The 11,822-nt window shown below is 40.7% G+C and overlaps 1 protein-coding gene across 1 annotated transcript in view; it reads left to right on the top strand.

Moving 5' to 3' along the window:
- The window catches only part of LOC110313768 (A-kinase anchor protein 17B), a 42,080-nt gene that overhangs the window by 7,246 nt on the left and 23,012 nt on the right, over window positions 1-11,822 (top strand). Inside the window, 1 exon segment of the mRNA XM_029534521.1 lies at window positions 3,590-3,691. The gene's annotated coding sequence lies outside the window, so the exon portion shown is untranslated.

Raw genomic sequence — 11,822 nt, 5'->3', positions numbered from 1 at the left:
CCACCAGAGGTTCTTTTATTGTTGAGAATGGTTTTTGCTATCCTAGGTTTTTTATTATTCCAGATGAATTTGCAAATTGCCCTTTCTAACTCTGTGAAGAATTGGGTTGGCATTTTGATGGACATTTTAAGTCTTTTGTGTGTGTATGATATTTGCATATGTTCATGTGTGTGAGAGGAGAGTACATGCATACCACACCATAGCACACATGTAGCAGTCCGAAGACAGCCTCGGGTATCAGTCCTCAGCTTCTACCTTATTTTAAGACAGTCCCATGTTATTGGTCATTGTATTTGTCAGACTCGCTGCTACTTGAGCTTTTGAGGAGTCTCTCGCCTCTATCTCCCATCTCACCATAGGAGTATTGGAGTTGTAGACACACAGTACTGTGTCCAGTTATACATGGGTTATGGGGATCTGAACTCATATTCTTGCACTTGTGTGGCTGTCATTTGTGTGCTTTACCCATGGAACCATCTTCCTAGACCCATACCACACTCTGTGTTTTAGCTAGGTGTAAGCCATTTCTGTGTTAGCTTTGAACAACATTATACAAGTCTGTCCAGGAACTGCAGGGAGTTTAACATTAGTGGCTCCTGCTTACCAAATAGTGATGATGTGCCCTCCTAGTGCAATTGTTATGACAAGTAAAATTGCTCTCCTGCACATGCCATTGCTCTTGAAGGGAACAATAGTGCACATTTAAAACCTACAAAGCACATTCTCAAACCATCTAGCATTTCATGTGGAGAAATGTTAATAACATCATTGCTAATCTGTAGTGCAAAGTGTTCTAGTCCTCTTATGGTGTTTTCTGCATCAGATTCTAGTTACTCGTCCTAATTTCTGTCTCTTTGACTCAATTCTTCGAGGGTGAGCTCATTATAACACACCACTCCAGCTCCCAATGTGTCTAATGGGGTAGGTGATTGGTAGGTACACCTGAATTATTCTCATTGTTCATTAGTGTTAATAGCTATAGTCTAAAAAAGCATGTTAGCCTGCATTACTATTGCACCATTGGCCTTGAGATGCTGGTGTGGGATTCTAAATACAGAAGTAACACCTTTGGAAAGAAGCTGTCAGGCAAAGTCGCTGTTTAACTTCACTTTGGCCCTATTGAGTTTCTCCTGTCTTCCAGCTGTTCTAGGCTCTGGGGTAATACTGATGAAGCAGACATACATTCCATGCTCTTATGACACTTGAGGGGATGAAGGAAAGGGGCTACGAACATAAGTTGATAACAATGCATTATGATTAGGTGGTTTGATGTCATGAGAACAGTGCTCTTTACTGTTCAGGGATAGCATCTCTGAGGAGGAGACTAGGCATTTGAGTCAAATCGGAAAAGCAAAGAAGCCAGGCAAAGCCATAAGCAATGTGCCTAATGTCTTGTGTCCAGTAAAGAGGCCAATGGGACTGGGGAGGAGAGGAAAATTCAGGGGGACAAGGAGGTGGAAGACATCGACTGAAGCAGGCAGAAGGCACATTTCAAAGGTAAGAAGTTTAGATTTCCTTTACGGCATGGTTGGAAGCCACTGGAGGGTAGATATCTGATATGATTCGGCTTAGGGTATTTTAAGTCAGACATGGTGGCACACACATCCGGTTCCAGTTACTCGTCCTAATTTCTGTCTCTTTTTGACTCAGTTCTTCGAGGGTGAACTCATTACAACACACCACTCCAGCTCCCAATGTGTCTCATGGAGTAGGTGATTGGTAGGTACACCTGAATTACTCTCCTGGTTCATTCATCCCGACACTCAAGAGGCATCCCTGTGAGCAGGAGGGTTGGTGTGAGTTTGAACCTGGGTTATACCCTGAGTTTTAAGCCAGCCTGGGCTATGGTGTGCATGCCTGTCTCAGAAAAAAAAAATGTGAAAATTTTTGTTTTAAATCATGTTGGCACTTATCTAGGGTAAGGCTAGAAGAAGAAAGGCTAGTTAGGAAGCTTCCAGAATGATTCAGGTCAGGGTGATGGAAGATCAGGCCTAGGAGGGAGCCACAAATGGGAAATGGGTTTAGACTATATACTCAAGGGGAAGGGCTTGAAATGGAGGTGAAAGGGCGAGCTAACGCCTAGGTTTTCAGCCTGATGCCCTGGGTGGAGGAGCTTAGACTTAGGGAAATGAAAATTATTGGGTGGGAAAGAACTGGTGTGAAGTGGAGGGCAGGGTGAGGGATGGGAATTAGGCGTTTGGGTGCTCTTGTTTTGCTGAGATGCCAAGGAGAAAATTCCACTGGAGACAATGAATAGGCAGTTGAATATGCGTCTCAGGTTGGCAGAGCCTGAGCCCACATGAAATTAAATGCAAATTAAAGGTGCTTTGGGGGTGTCAAAATATACTAGCATGGACATCCACCGTGAGCAGGGTTGCATGGGGAGTCTGCCGATGGCCGGATTCTTTGCCTTAATGTTCCAGGAGACCAATTGGACAATAGGTAAGGAGCTGGACACGATTATTCCTGACCTTTGACATAGCATATTTTGAAGAAACAATCTTTAAAAGCTCTGTACAGAGCTTTTCATGCTAAGTGTGCATTCTTATAATAATAGTCTAGAGTAATACTCTTTTAAAAGGGGGTAGTGTGTCCTTTTAGGAAAAGAAATGGAGCCAGGCATAATGGCTCTGGTCTGAAATTCCAATAGTTTATGAGGGTAAGGCAGGAGGATGGTGAGCTTAAAGTCAGCTGGGTTGCATAGCGAATTCCAGGCTAACCAGGGCTACATAGGGAGACTCTATCGGGAAAAGAAACACACACACACACACACACACACACACACACACACACACACACACACACACACAAATCCCTAAAGGGAAGGAATAGCTAACCATTCTAGTTTCATTCGGTTGCTGTGATAAAACACTACGGCAGACAGCAACTTAGAGGAGGAAAGGGTTTATTTGGCTTATATACTGCCAGGTCACAATCTATCATTGAGAGAAGCTAAGGCAGGATCCCAAGGCAGGAATGTGAAACGGAAACCATAAATGAATATTGCTTGCTAACTCACAAGCCCATGCCTTCTCACACAACACAAGTCCTATTGCCTAGGGGTAGTGCTGCTTGCAGTGGGCTGGGCCCTTCTTGCATCAATTAGTCATCAAGACAAACCCCCCACGTGAGTGTGAGTATAATGTAGGCAATTCTTCAATTAAGGTTTTCCTCTCAAACGACTCTAAGCTATATAGCAAGTTGACAGTCAAAGATAATTAGGCAGGAGTACTTTTAATCTTGGGCATTTAGGGCCAGCCTTGGAAACATAGTCAAGATCTCCTCTTNAAAAAAACAAGGCACTGTAACCTTTAAAAAGATTTTCTATTTGTGTAAAAAAAAAAAAAGATAATTAGGATACTAACCAAAGTTCTAGTAACCCCCATATAGCATCTCCTTGTATATAAATTTCACACATCAATATCTGGAATTGTTAATCAAGCAAGTGTAAATCTTGGAGAGTGGCAATGTGTAGGCACAACTGTGTAAACCTTACAAGATGTCCATGGTAAACATGATAAGTAGTTGTGTTATTTATGTGTAAATCACTTCTTTCACTTTTGACTTTGTCCCTTTTTCTCTCTGACAGTGTCCCTTGCTTAGGATGCCACAGGACAGTGCTCGCCATGAAGAGTTCCCATGAATCGTGGCCTTTGTGATATTTTCTTCTTTGACACATTTTCTGCATCAGGTATTGGGTAATATATCCTATTCCATGAGACTTGGATTTGAATACGTTCACGTTGGTGTTTTAGAAAGGTTGGGAGACAAGGGCTCAGAAACCCATTGAGTACACTCTGTCGTAAAGGTGGCCTTTCCCCTGTAGGTGACGACTGGTAGACAGGAATTTTGCTGGTAATTTTCAGACTGAAGCTACAAGCTGCGAAGCACTGGCAATGTTGTGATAAGCATTTCCCACGAATAATACTCAGATTATTCAAGGAGTGAAGCAAGAGCCTGGCAGATACTCAGCCACATTCCTTTAAATCCCTGTTGACATTCTTTTCCCCCCATGTGAATAAAAGAAAGTAGTAGGTCTACAGCATCATGTTAAATTAATCCAAGATAGACAGCAGCTTTCTTGGCTGGAGGTGTTGAGAAAAGGTGTTTCCCAATAAAGTGCTAAAGACAGGGGAAAAAACCGACTAAAGGACTTGTCAGACAGTTCTGAAAGCTGCTTTGTGCATATAGTTTTTAACTAGCTTCCTTCCTTGCTATCATGGGTTTGCCAAATATAACAAGGTAGCATGCAGAATCATGTAAACACATTGTTTGTTTGCATATTTATTTGTTTATTGGTTGTTGAGACTTACTGTCATGTATCCCAGGCTGGCCTCAAATGGCCTTAGATTCTCTATGTATTCAAGGGTGAACTTGAACTTCTGGCCTTCCTGTCTCTATCTCCTGAATGCTGGGATTCCACGTCCATGCCCACCATGCCTGGTTTATGTGGTTCTGGGGATGGGACTTGGTGCATAAGGAAAACAGGAAATTAATGTGCACTGAGATAAATTAATGAGTCTGTTTTTCTTCTTTCATACCCTCCTATTCCCTTTTGTTTGGGTTTTGGTTTTGAGACAGAATCTTGTTATATATATCCTATGTTGGCCTTGAACTAGTGATCCTTCTGTGTCCCTCTCCTGATCACTGGTCAGTTTTCTTCGTTTAACAATTATGACTCCCCACACTGAACTCTGCCTTACAGTTGAGTCAGAGTAGTGGTAGGAGAGATTTTCTCTTAGTATTTTTTTTTTAAGATTTATTTATTTATTATATGTAAGTACACTGTAGCTGTCTTCAGACACCCCAGAAGAGGGAGTCAGATCTCGTTACAGATGCTTGTGAGCCACCATGTGGTTGCTGGGATTTGAACTCCGGACCTTCGGAAGAGCAGTCAGTGCTCTTACCCACTGAGCCATCTCACCAGCCCTTCTCTTAGTATTTCATTGCTGCTAATCTGTCATTCCTGAATGCCTATGGGGTCTCTAAAATCCCCTTCTTTTCTGTCCAGAGGGCCTCAGGGTCTTATATGAGTTCTTTCAGACCATCAGAATCTGGGAATTTCACAAAAGGTCATAAATTGGCTGTTATTGCAAAGCTGAGTGCTGCTTAGTTTAATGATGTGATTTTGATGTTATTCAAAGATCTGAGCACATGGTCAGTGTTGGTTTTTGAAATGATGTTTAGGCTAGTGATGTGCCCAGATATGTGAGCATCTTCACTGAGGAGCTCTGGAATATTTGTATTTGAGCAAGACTTACTGGAGGGTCTGAATTTGCCAGAAGATTGGGCATTTGGCTAGGTTGGTTTGACCCGCATAAATGTTGGCTGCCCTGCTGACTTCCAAAATGTGTTGGTAGAATTTTATATGTCTTAGATGCTTTCAAAATGACAACATTAAGGTTCCAAAGCCTGGAGAAGAAAGGCAACGAAGTGCTGCTTTCAGAAGGGACTTGAGTTTCATTGACTGTCGCATTTTTTCCTGTTATTACTTTTTGCATGTCCTTCATTCAAGTCCTTGCTTATATTCTCACTGCAAATGCCCAAGAGTGAGAAAAAAACAACTGGTGGTTGCTGATGGGGTACTCTTCCTATGACAAATTGTTTTAACCTTTCAAAGCCAATTTCACTAAATCAATCAATCAATCAATCAATCAATCCACCAAGTAGCTGATGAGTTTCTCTGTCCTAAAATGAGAGAGTGGCTTTGGATGTCAACTCTGCAGCATTTCTTGAGTTGGCCTTGCTATTTACAAACCTGTTTCGGGCTGTGAACATCTCTAGTCTGTTTCCTTCTCCCTAAGTTCTGATTCTGCTATTAGGTAGCCAGCTTTGCTACTAGGTAGAGAAGCAGATGGTGGAAGGGCAGATGGCTGGATGAGTGAAAGAAGCAGCTATGGTTCCTGGGAATCTCCCAGAGACGTTTTGGCATTGGAAGCACGTTGTGTGCAATATTCCAAGAAAACCCTAGACACATGATACTGGTAAAGCCAGCTGGGGTGATGCACACCTTTAATGTCAGCACTTGGGAGGCAGAGGCAGGCCGATGGCCTTGTGTTTTAGGCCAGCCTTGTCTATATTAGCAAATTCTAGGACAACCAGGACTATGGGGGAAAACCCTGATTCAAAAAAAAAAAAAAAAAAAAAAACCAAACCAACCAACCAACCAAACAGCAACAACAACAGGATGCTGGTAGAGTGCATGCTGTATAAGCACTGTACAGCAATCATACCTTTTAAAATATATGGGCCATTGATAAAATCACTTTATTCTAATTAGCATTGCATGACTGGTTTACGTTTCTGCCCTGACTTTGTTCAATGATGGACTGGAAATGTCAGCCAAACACACCCTTTCCTTCCCAAGTTGTATATGGTCAGTGATTTATCAGAGCAGCAGGAAAGCAAACTAGAACAGATATTAGTACCAGGAGTGGTGTTGGTTTCATTATGAACCTTACTAGAAGGCTTTTTATGCCTCTGGACTATTTTGTTAGAGGATTGAAGATGATTTGGGCACTTTAAACTGAAAAAAAATTGTATACTCAGAGCTTAATGGGCTGTTTTACTTGGAGCTTAGAAGATAGGGACATGCAGACATGGGACATGGAGGCTTGGATTGTGACGTTTCAGAAAGAAGCAAAGACTCTATTGAGGACATTTGTGTTATATTTTGGATTAAGAATCTGTGATTGCTGGTCAGCTGAGGCTGGAGTCAGCTATGATTAACAAGCGAACAGCATCACTAAGGTGAAACCTTGTGTTTCACAGAAGACAGTGGGTGTGAATCAGCTGGGGCTGAAGAATCAGTTGTGGGCGATAAGAGATGAGCACACTCATGGTGAAATCTTCTGGGAAGTATTGTCTCACAGTCAGAACACAAAAGCTGTGAATCAGAGGAGCCACGTTGGCATCTCAAGCCGACAGGTGAACTTGTCAGTGTGTAATGGTCACCTACATGGTTCTGGTTTGAAGGCATGAATGGGCTATGGAGAGCAGCTGAGGCTTGGTGCCTTGTGGCAGGTTTGGAGTTACCCCAGAAAGGTTCTGAGAGGCCATTGGTGAAGGCGAAGCCTCAGATTCAGCGGAGACCCCAGGATATTAGAGATTTCAGGATCGTGGGATATCCACCAAGGACAGTGGGAGGTATGAAGTGGAGCCTGTCTAAGCCTATGAGTCAAGGTGTATGTTAACAGAGCTGAAGTGAGGTTATCCAAGCCCTTTGAAGCCCAGAAGATGGAGTCCCAGATGTCAGCCATTGAACTACACTGTGGCTTTGAGTCTTGCTTAAGTATGATTACTCCTATGCACTGGTTCGTCCTTTATGGAGTAAGTTCTTAACTTGTCTTTAATTTTACGAGAGCCCACAGAAAAGAGACCTTGAACTTTTAAAGCATCTGGGATTTTTTTTTAAACACTAGAGGACCTTTCAAGTTGTACTGTGTTTTATCTTAAGGTATTAATGTGAGATCTTGGAGACAAACATGAGGATGTGGTTTATACTAGGTTCTTAAACCTTTTTGAGTAAATTGGTCTATGAACATGACAGTGCTTGATGAAAAGGATGAGACCAGTGGTAATTCATTCTACTGCTACTGCCAAATGAGGCAAGGCTTCTTGTGTCTGTTCAACACATGATTTCTTTTTAAATTTAATTTGTGTATTTTAAAAGGTAAACCATCAAATCCACCTTCATTCTCCATGCATTTCCCTTCTTATTTCTTCCCCCCAAATCTCTCACCAATATTTCTTTCCAACTTCATGTGTTTTTTTTTGTTTTTTTTTTTTTTGTTTTTTGTTTTTTTTTAATAAACTGACCGAGTCTCCTCAGTGCTGCCGGTATGTGCATGGGTATTGGACCACCTTTTGAATAGCCCCTCAGGGCCCACATCTCTTCAGGAAACTTGACTCGACATCTCCTAGAAGCTAAGGGAGGTAATGATGGCTTACTGAGCACCTTCCCATTCCATGCTGGGCATTTGTCTGGCTTGTGCAGCTTTTCTGTGTGCTATCACAACGACTGTGAGTTCATGTGTGCAATAGAGCTGTCGTGTACAGAGAATATGTTCTTACTGCAGACATCTGCGACAGCTAGCTCTTACAATTTCCATTCATCTTCACGACGATTTCTGAGCCTTGGGAGGAGGTGGGATGATATAGTTGTAGCATCTAGAGCAGAACACACTAGTCTCTTCCTTGCATGTTAACTATTTGTAGGTCTCTGCATTAATCACCATCTACTGCAAAATGAAGCTTCTTTGATGAGGGTTGAGAGGCATACTAATCTATTGGATATAAAGATAAGAATTTATGAGGCAGTTTATTATTATGTTGATTTAGCAAACATTAAGTTCTCCCAAGTGCTCTGATCTACCCCGCTAATTTCTTGGCTCAGTTAACAGTAACAAGCATGGATTTCAGCTTATTGAGCCAACCTTAAATGCCATTGGCAAGTGGTCAGTTAATCCTAGAATATTCAGAAGCACGTCGTGCTCAAACACAAAATTGGAAGGCAAATTTGGCTTTTTTTTTTTTTTTTGGTTTTTCGAGACAGGGTTTCTCTGTGTAGTCCTGGCTGTCCTGGAATTCACTCTGTAGACCAGGCTGGCCTCGAACTCAGAAATCCGCCTGCCTCTGCCTCCCAAGTGCTGGGATTAAAGGCGTGCGCCTCCACACCCGGCGCAAATTTGGCTTTTACAGTCAATTTTATGTCATAGCCTAATAACTTGATCTCAGAAATTCCACCTGTACCTGTAGTTTGGTTAATATATAACAAACTCTGTCTAGAGAGCAAATTTCAGGGAATCCAGAACTACATTAAAAAAAAATACAACTTGTCTCAAAAATAGGGGCGGGGGCTGGAGAGATGGCTCAGAGGTTAAGAACACTGGCTGCTCTTCCAGAGGTCTTGAATTCAATTTCCAGTAACCACATGGTGGCTCACAAGTATCTGTAATGAGATCTGGTGCCCTCTTCTGGCATGCAGGTATACATGCAGGCAGAACACTATATATAATAAATCTTTTTTAAAAAAAAAAAAAAAAACCTCATATAAAATAGAGATTATTTTTAAAAAGCAAGGACCATGTGAAGAGAAAGCTAAAAATGTTTATAGACCTATTTTTAAGAATGAAGTAGGGTTCTCTAACAGATTTAATTAAATAAGGATTGTTGCATTGACCTTGGAACTGGGAAATTATTCTCATTTAGAAGAAAGCACTTGCTAGTATATTAATATATAATTTATTTTTAGAAATACCTATTCTTAAACAGGTTATGAATTTGTAGATAGCTGAGTGATTGTCAAAGGCAGGAGGATTACAAAAAGGCACAAGAAAATTTGTGAAAATAATGGTTATTTCCACTATCATGATCATGGTGATGGTTTTTCTGAAATGTGTATACATGTGTCAAGACTTATTAAAAACATTTGTTCAGTTTATGTTATAAAATGGATAATATTATACATCAATCATGTCTCTATCAAGCAGTCTTTATGTCTTTCCGGTACTGGGGATAGAACCCAGGGCCACCGGCATGCTAGACAAAGGTTTCTACCACTGTGCCACACTCCCAACCCCAATCAATAAAGCAGTGTTCTAAAAATCACCTGCACAACCTGTGATATAGCTAGTATCACAGTTGCCATGTGACCCTTTGTTTCTAAAAATTTCACTCCAATCTCCCAGGCTTCAGTCATGACTCATAAAGCCTTCAATTCTGGAATCAGATGCCAGTGATGGCACATTGGGGGTAGAAAGGGGACTGTTGTCTTCATTTGTTGTGACCCTTTCCTAGACAAGTTTGTATCTGCAGTTGTCAATTGCTTCTAGGTGATTGCTCTGTGAGAGGCTGCTTGTCTAACATGTAAGAGGTTCTGGATTCCATTTCTAGCACAACTGAATGAACGAACAAATAATAAGTGGATAAAATATGCAAGGCAAAAAAAGGGAAATTATTCTCCTCTACCTCCAACCCACTTTCTAGACGAAGTATTGCTAGCAATGTGATGTATATATTTCCAAACTTTATGTATGTGTGTTTGTAGACATGCATACGTGTTTACGTTATTCTATGAGTTTATTATATCTCATTTTGAAAATATTAATTTTTCTGCAGCATCTTCCCTCTAAAAACTGTCATGGGTACTCCATCTTATCAGTAAATACACCCCCTCTCTTCCCTTCCTCCTCTTTTTCATTCCATCTTCCCCTGTTCTCTTTCTTCCCCCTCCTTGTTTATTTTTTCTTATTTTTATTTAAAAATCCTTTCATGCAATACATTTTGATTATGTTTCCTCACCCCAACTCCTTCCAGGTCGTCCCCTTGTCCCTAACCACTCAACTTTAAGATCTCTCTCTCCCTCCTTCTCTCCATCTCTCTGTCTCTTTCTGTCTCTCGTGTGTGTGTGTGTGTGTGTGTGTGTGTGTGTGTCTGTCTGTCTGTCTGTCTGTCTGTCTCTCTGCCTCCCTGCTTCTTTGTGTGTGTCTGTCTCTTTCTCTGCCCCCCAATCATGTCTGAGGTACCCTTCAACAACAGATGCCACAAAGGAGGTGATTGTTTGCAGCTATGTACCAGCTGTTACACTAATTTCCCATGGCATGGCTGTAGCACTGAAAGTATGATATATGCAAAAATCCGATTAGTTGGTGCACACTAGGTCCTTGACAGATTTTTAAATAAGAATCGAAAATTAGCTTTCTATTCCCAGAAAGTAATTGAAAACGAAATATCCACATGCATTTAATTTTAAGATCTAAAGTCTATGACTACAGAAGGGGTAAGAACAACTGTTTTTTGTTATTGCAGTCTTAGGGAAATTGGAATTTGAGAATTGGAGTTGTGATGATTTGAAAGGGGGCATTTAAAAAGTTAAAAAATTTAATTGGCACATCATTTTAAAACTAAAAGTACAATTATATGTATTCAAGGGGCATAATTTGACATTGCAATATATGCATGGAATGTGTAATGATCAAATTAGAGTATGATAGCACCATTTCTTTGGGTGGAGAATATTTAAAACCTGACCTACTGGGTGTTTTGAAATATACAATTAATTTTTCTTCTCTACAGTTGCCCTACTGTTCTATAGAACAGTAGTGATTATCTTGGCTAGTCAATTGTACTGTATGTACACTAACCACCTTCTCTCCAGTCCCTCTTCCTCTATTCTTCTCAGGCTGTGCTAACTACCATTCTACTCTCTATTTCTATGAAAGTAAGTATTTAGCTTCCTTGTATTCCCGGCTTATTTCATTTAACATAATATTTCCTAGCTTTTCCTAGTTGTGGAAATGACAGAATTTCATTCTTTTTAGAGAGTGATACTATTCCATTGTGCTTATATACTGAATATTCTGCAACCATCCTCTAGTCAATGAGCACCCAAGTTAATTCTGCAGGAATCATGAGAGTGCTTCTTGACATACTGACTTCATTTCTTTGGACATATGCCCAGTTAGGAGACATCTGTGTCATGTTCTAGCTCTGGTTCTATTTCGAGTGTTTTGAGAAGACTGATATACATCCTACTATATATAGTAATATCCAAGCACCATTTATTAAAGAGACTTTTTCCGATGTATTGTTTTGGTGCCTTGAAAAAAATCAGTAATTTCTGGGTCCTCTATTCTGTTGTATTGATCAATGTGTCTGCTTTTGTGCTAGTAACATGCTGCTTTGGCTACAGTAGTTTTATATAACATGTTTTGAAATCACATATTGTTTTTTTTTAATTATTATTTTCTTTATTTACATTTCAAATGCTATCCCGAAAGTTTCCCATACCCCTCCCCCCACCTCTGTTCCCCTTCCCACCC

Source organism: Mus pahari, chromosome X (genome assembly GCF_900095145.1).
Source record: "Mus pahari chromosome X, PAHARI_EIJ_v1.1, whole genome shotgun sequence".
NCBI lineage: Eukaryota > Metazoa > Chordata > Mammalia > Rodentia > Muridae > Mus > Mus pahari.
This window is presented reverse-complemented; position numbering and strand designations above follow the sequence as displayed.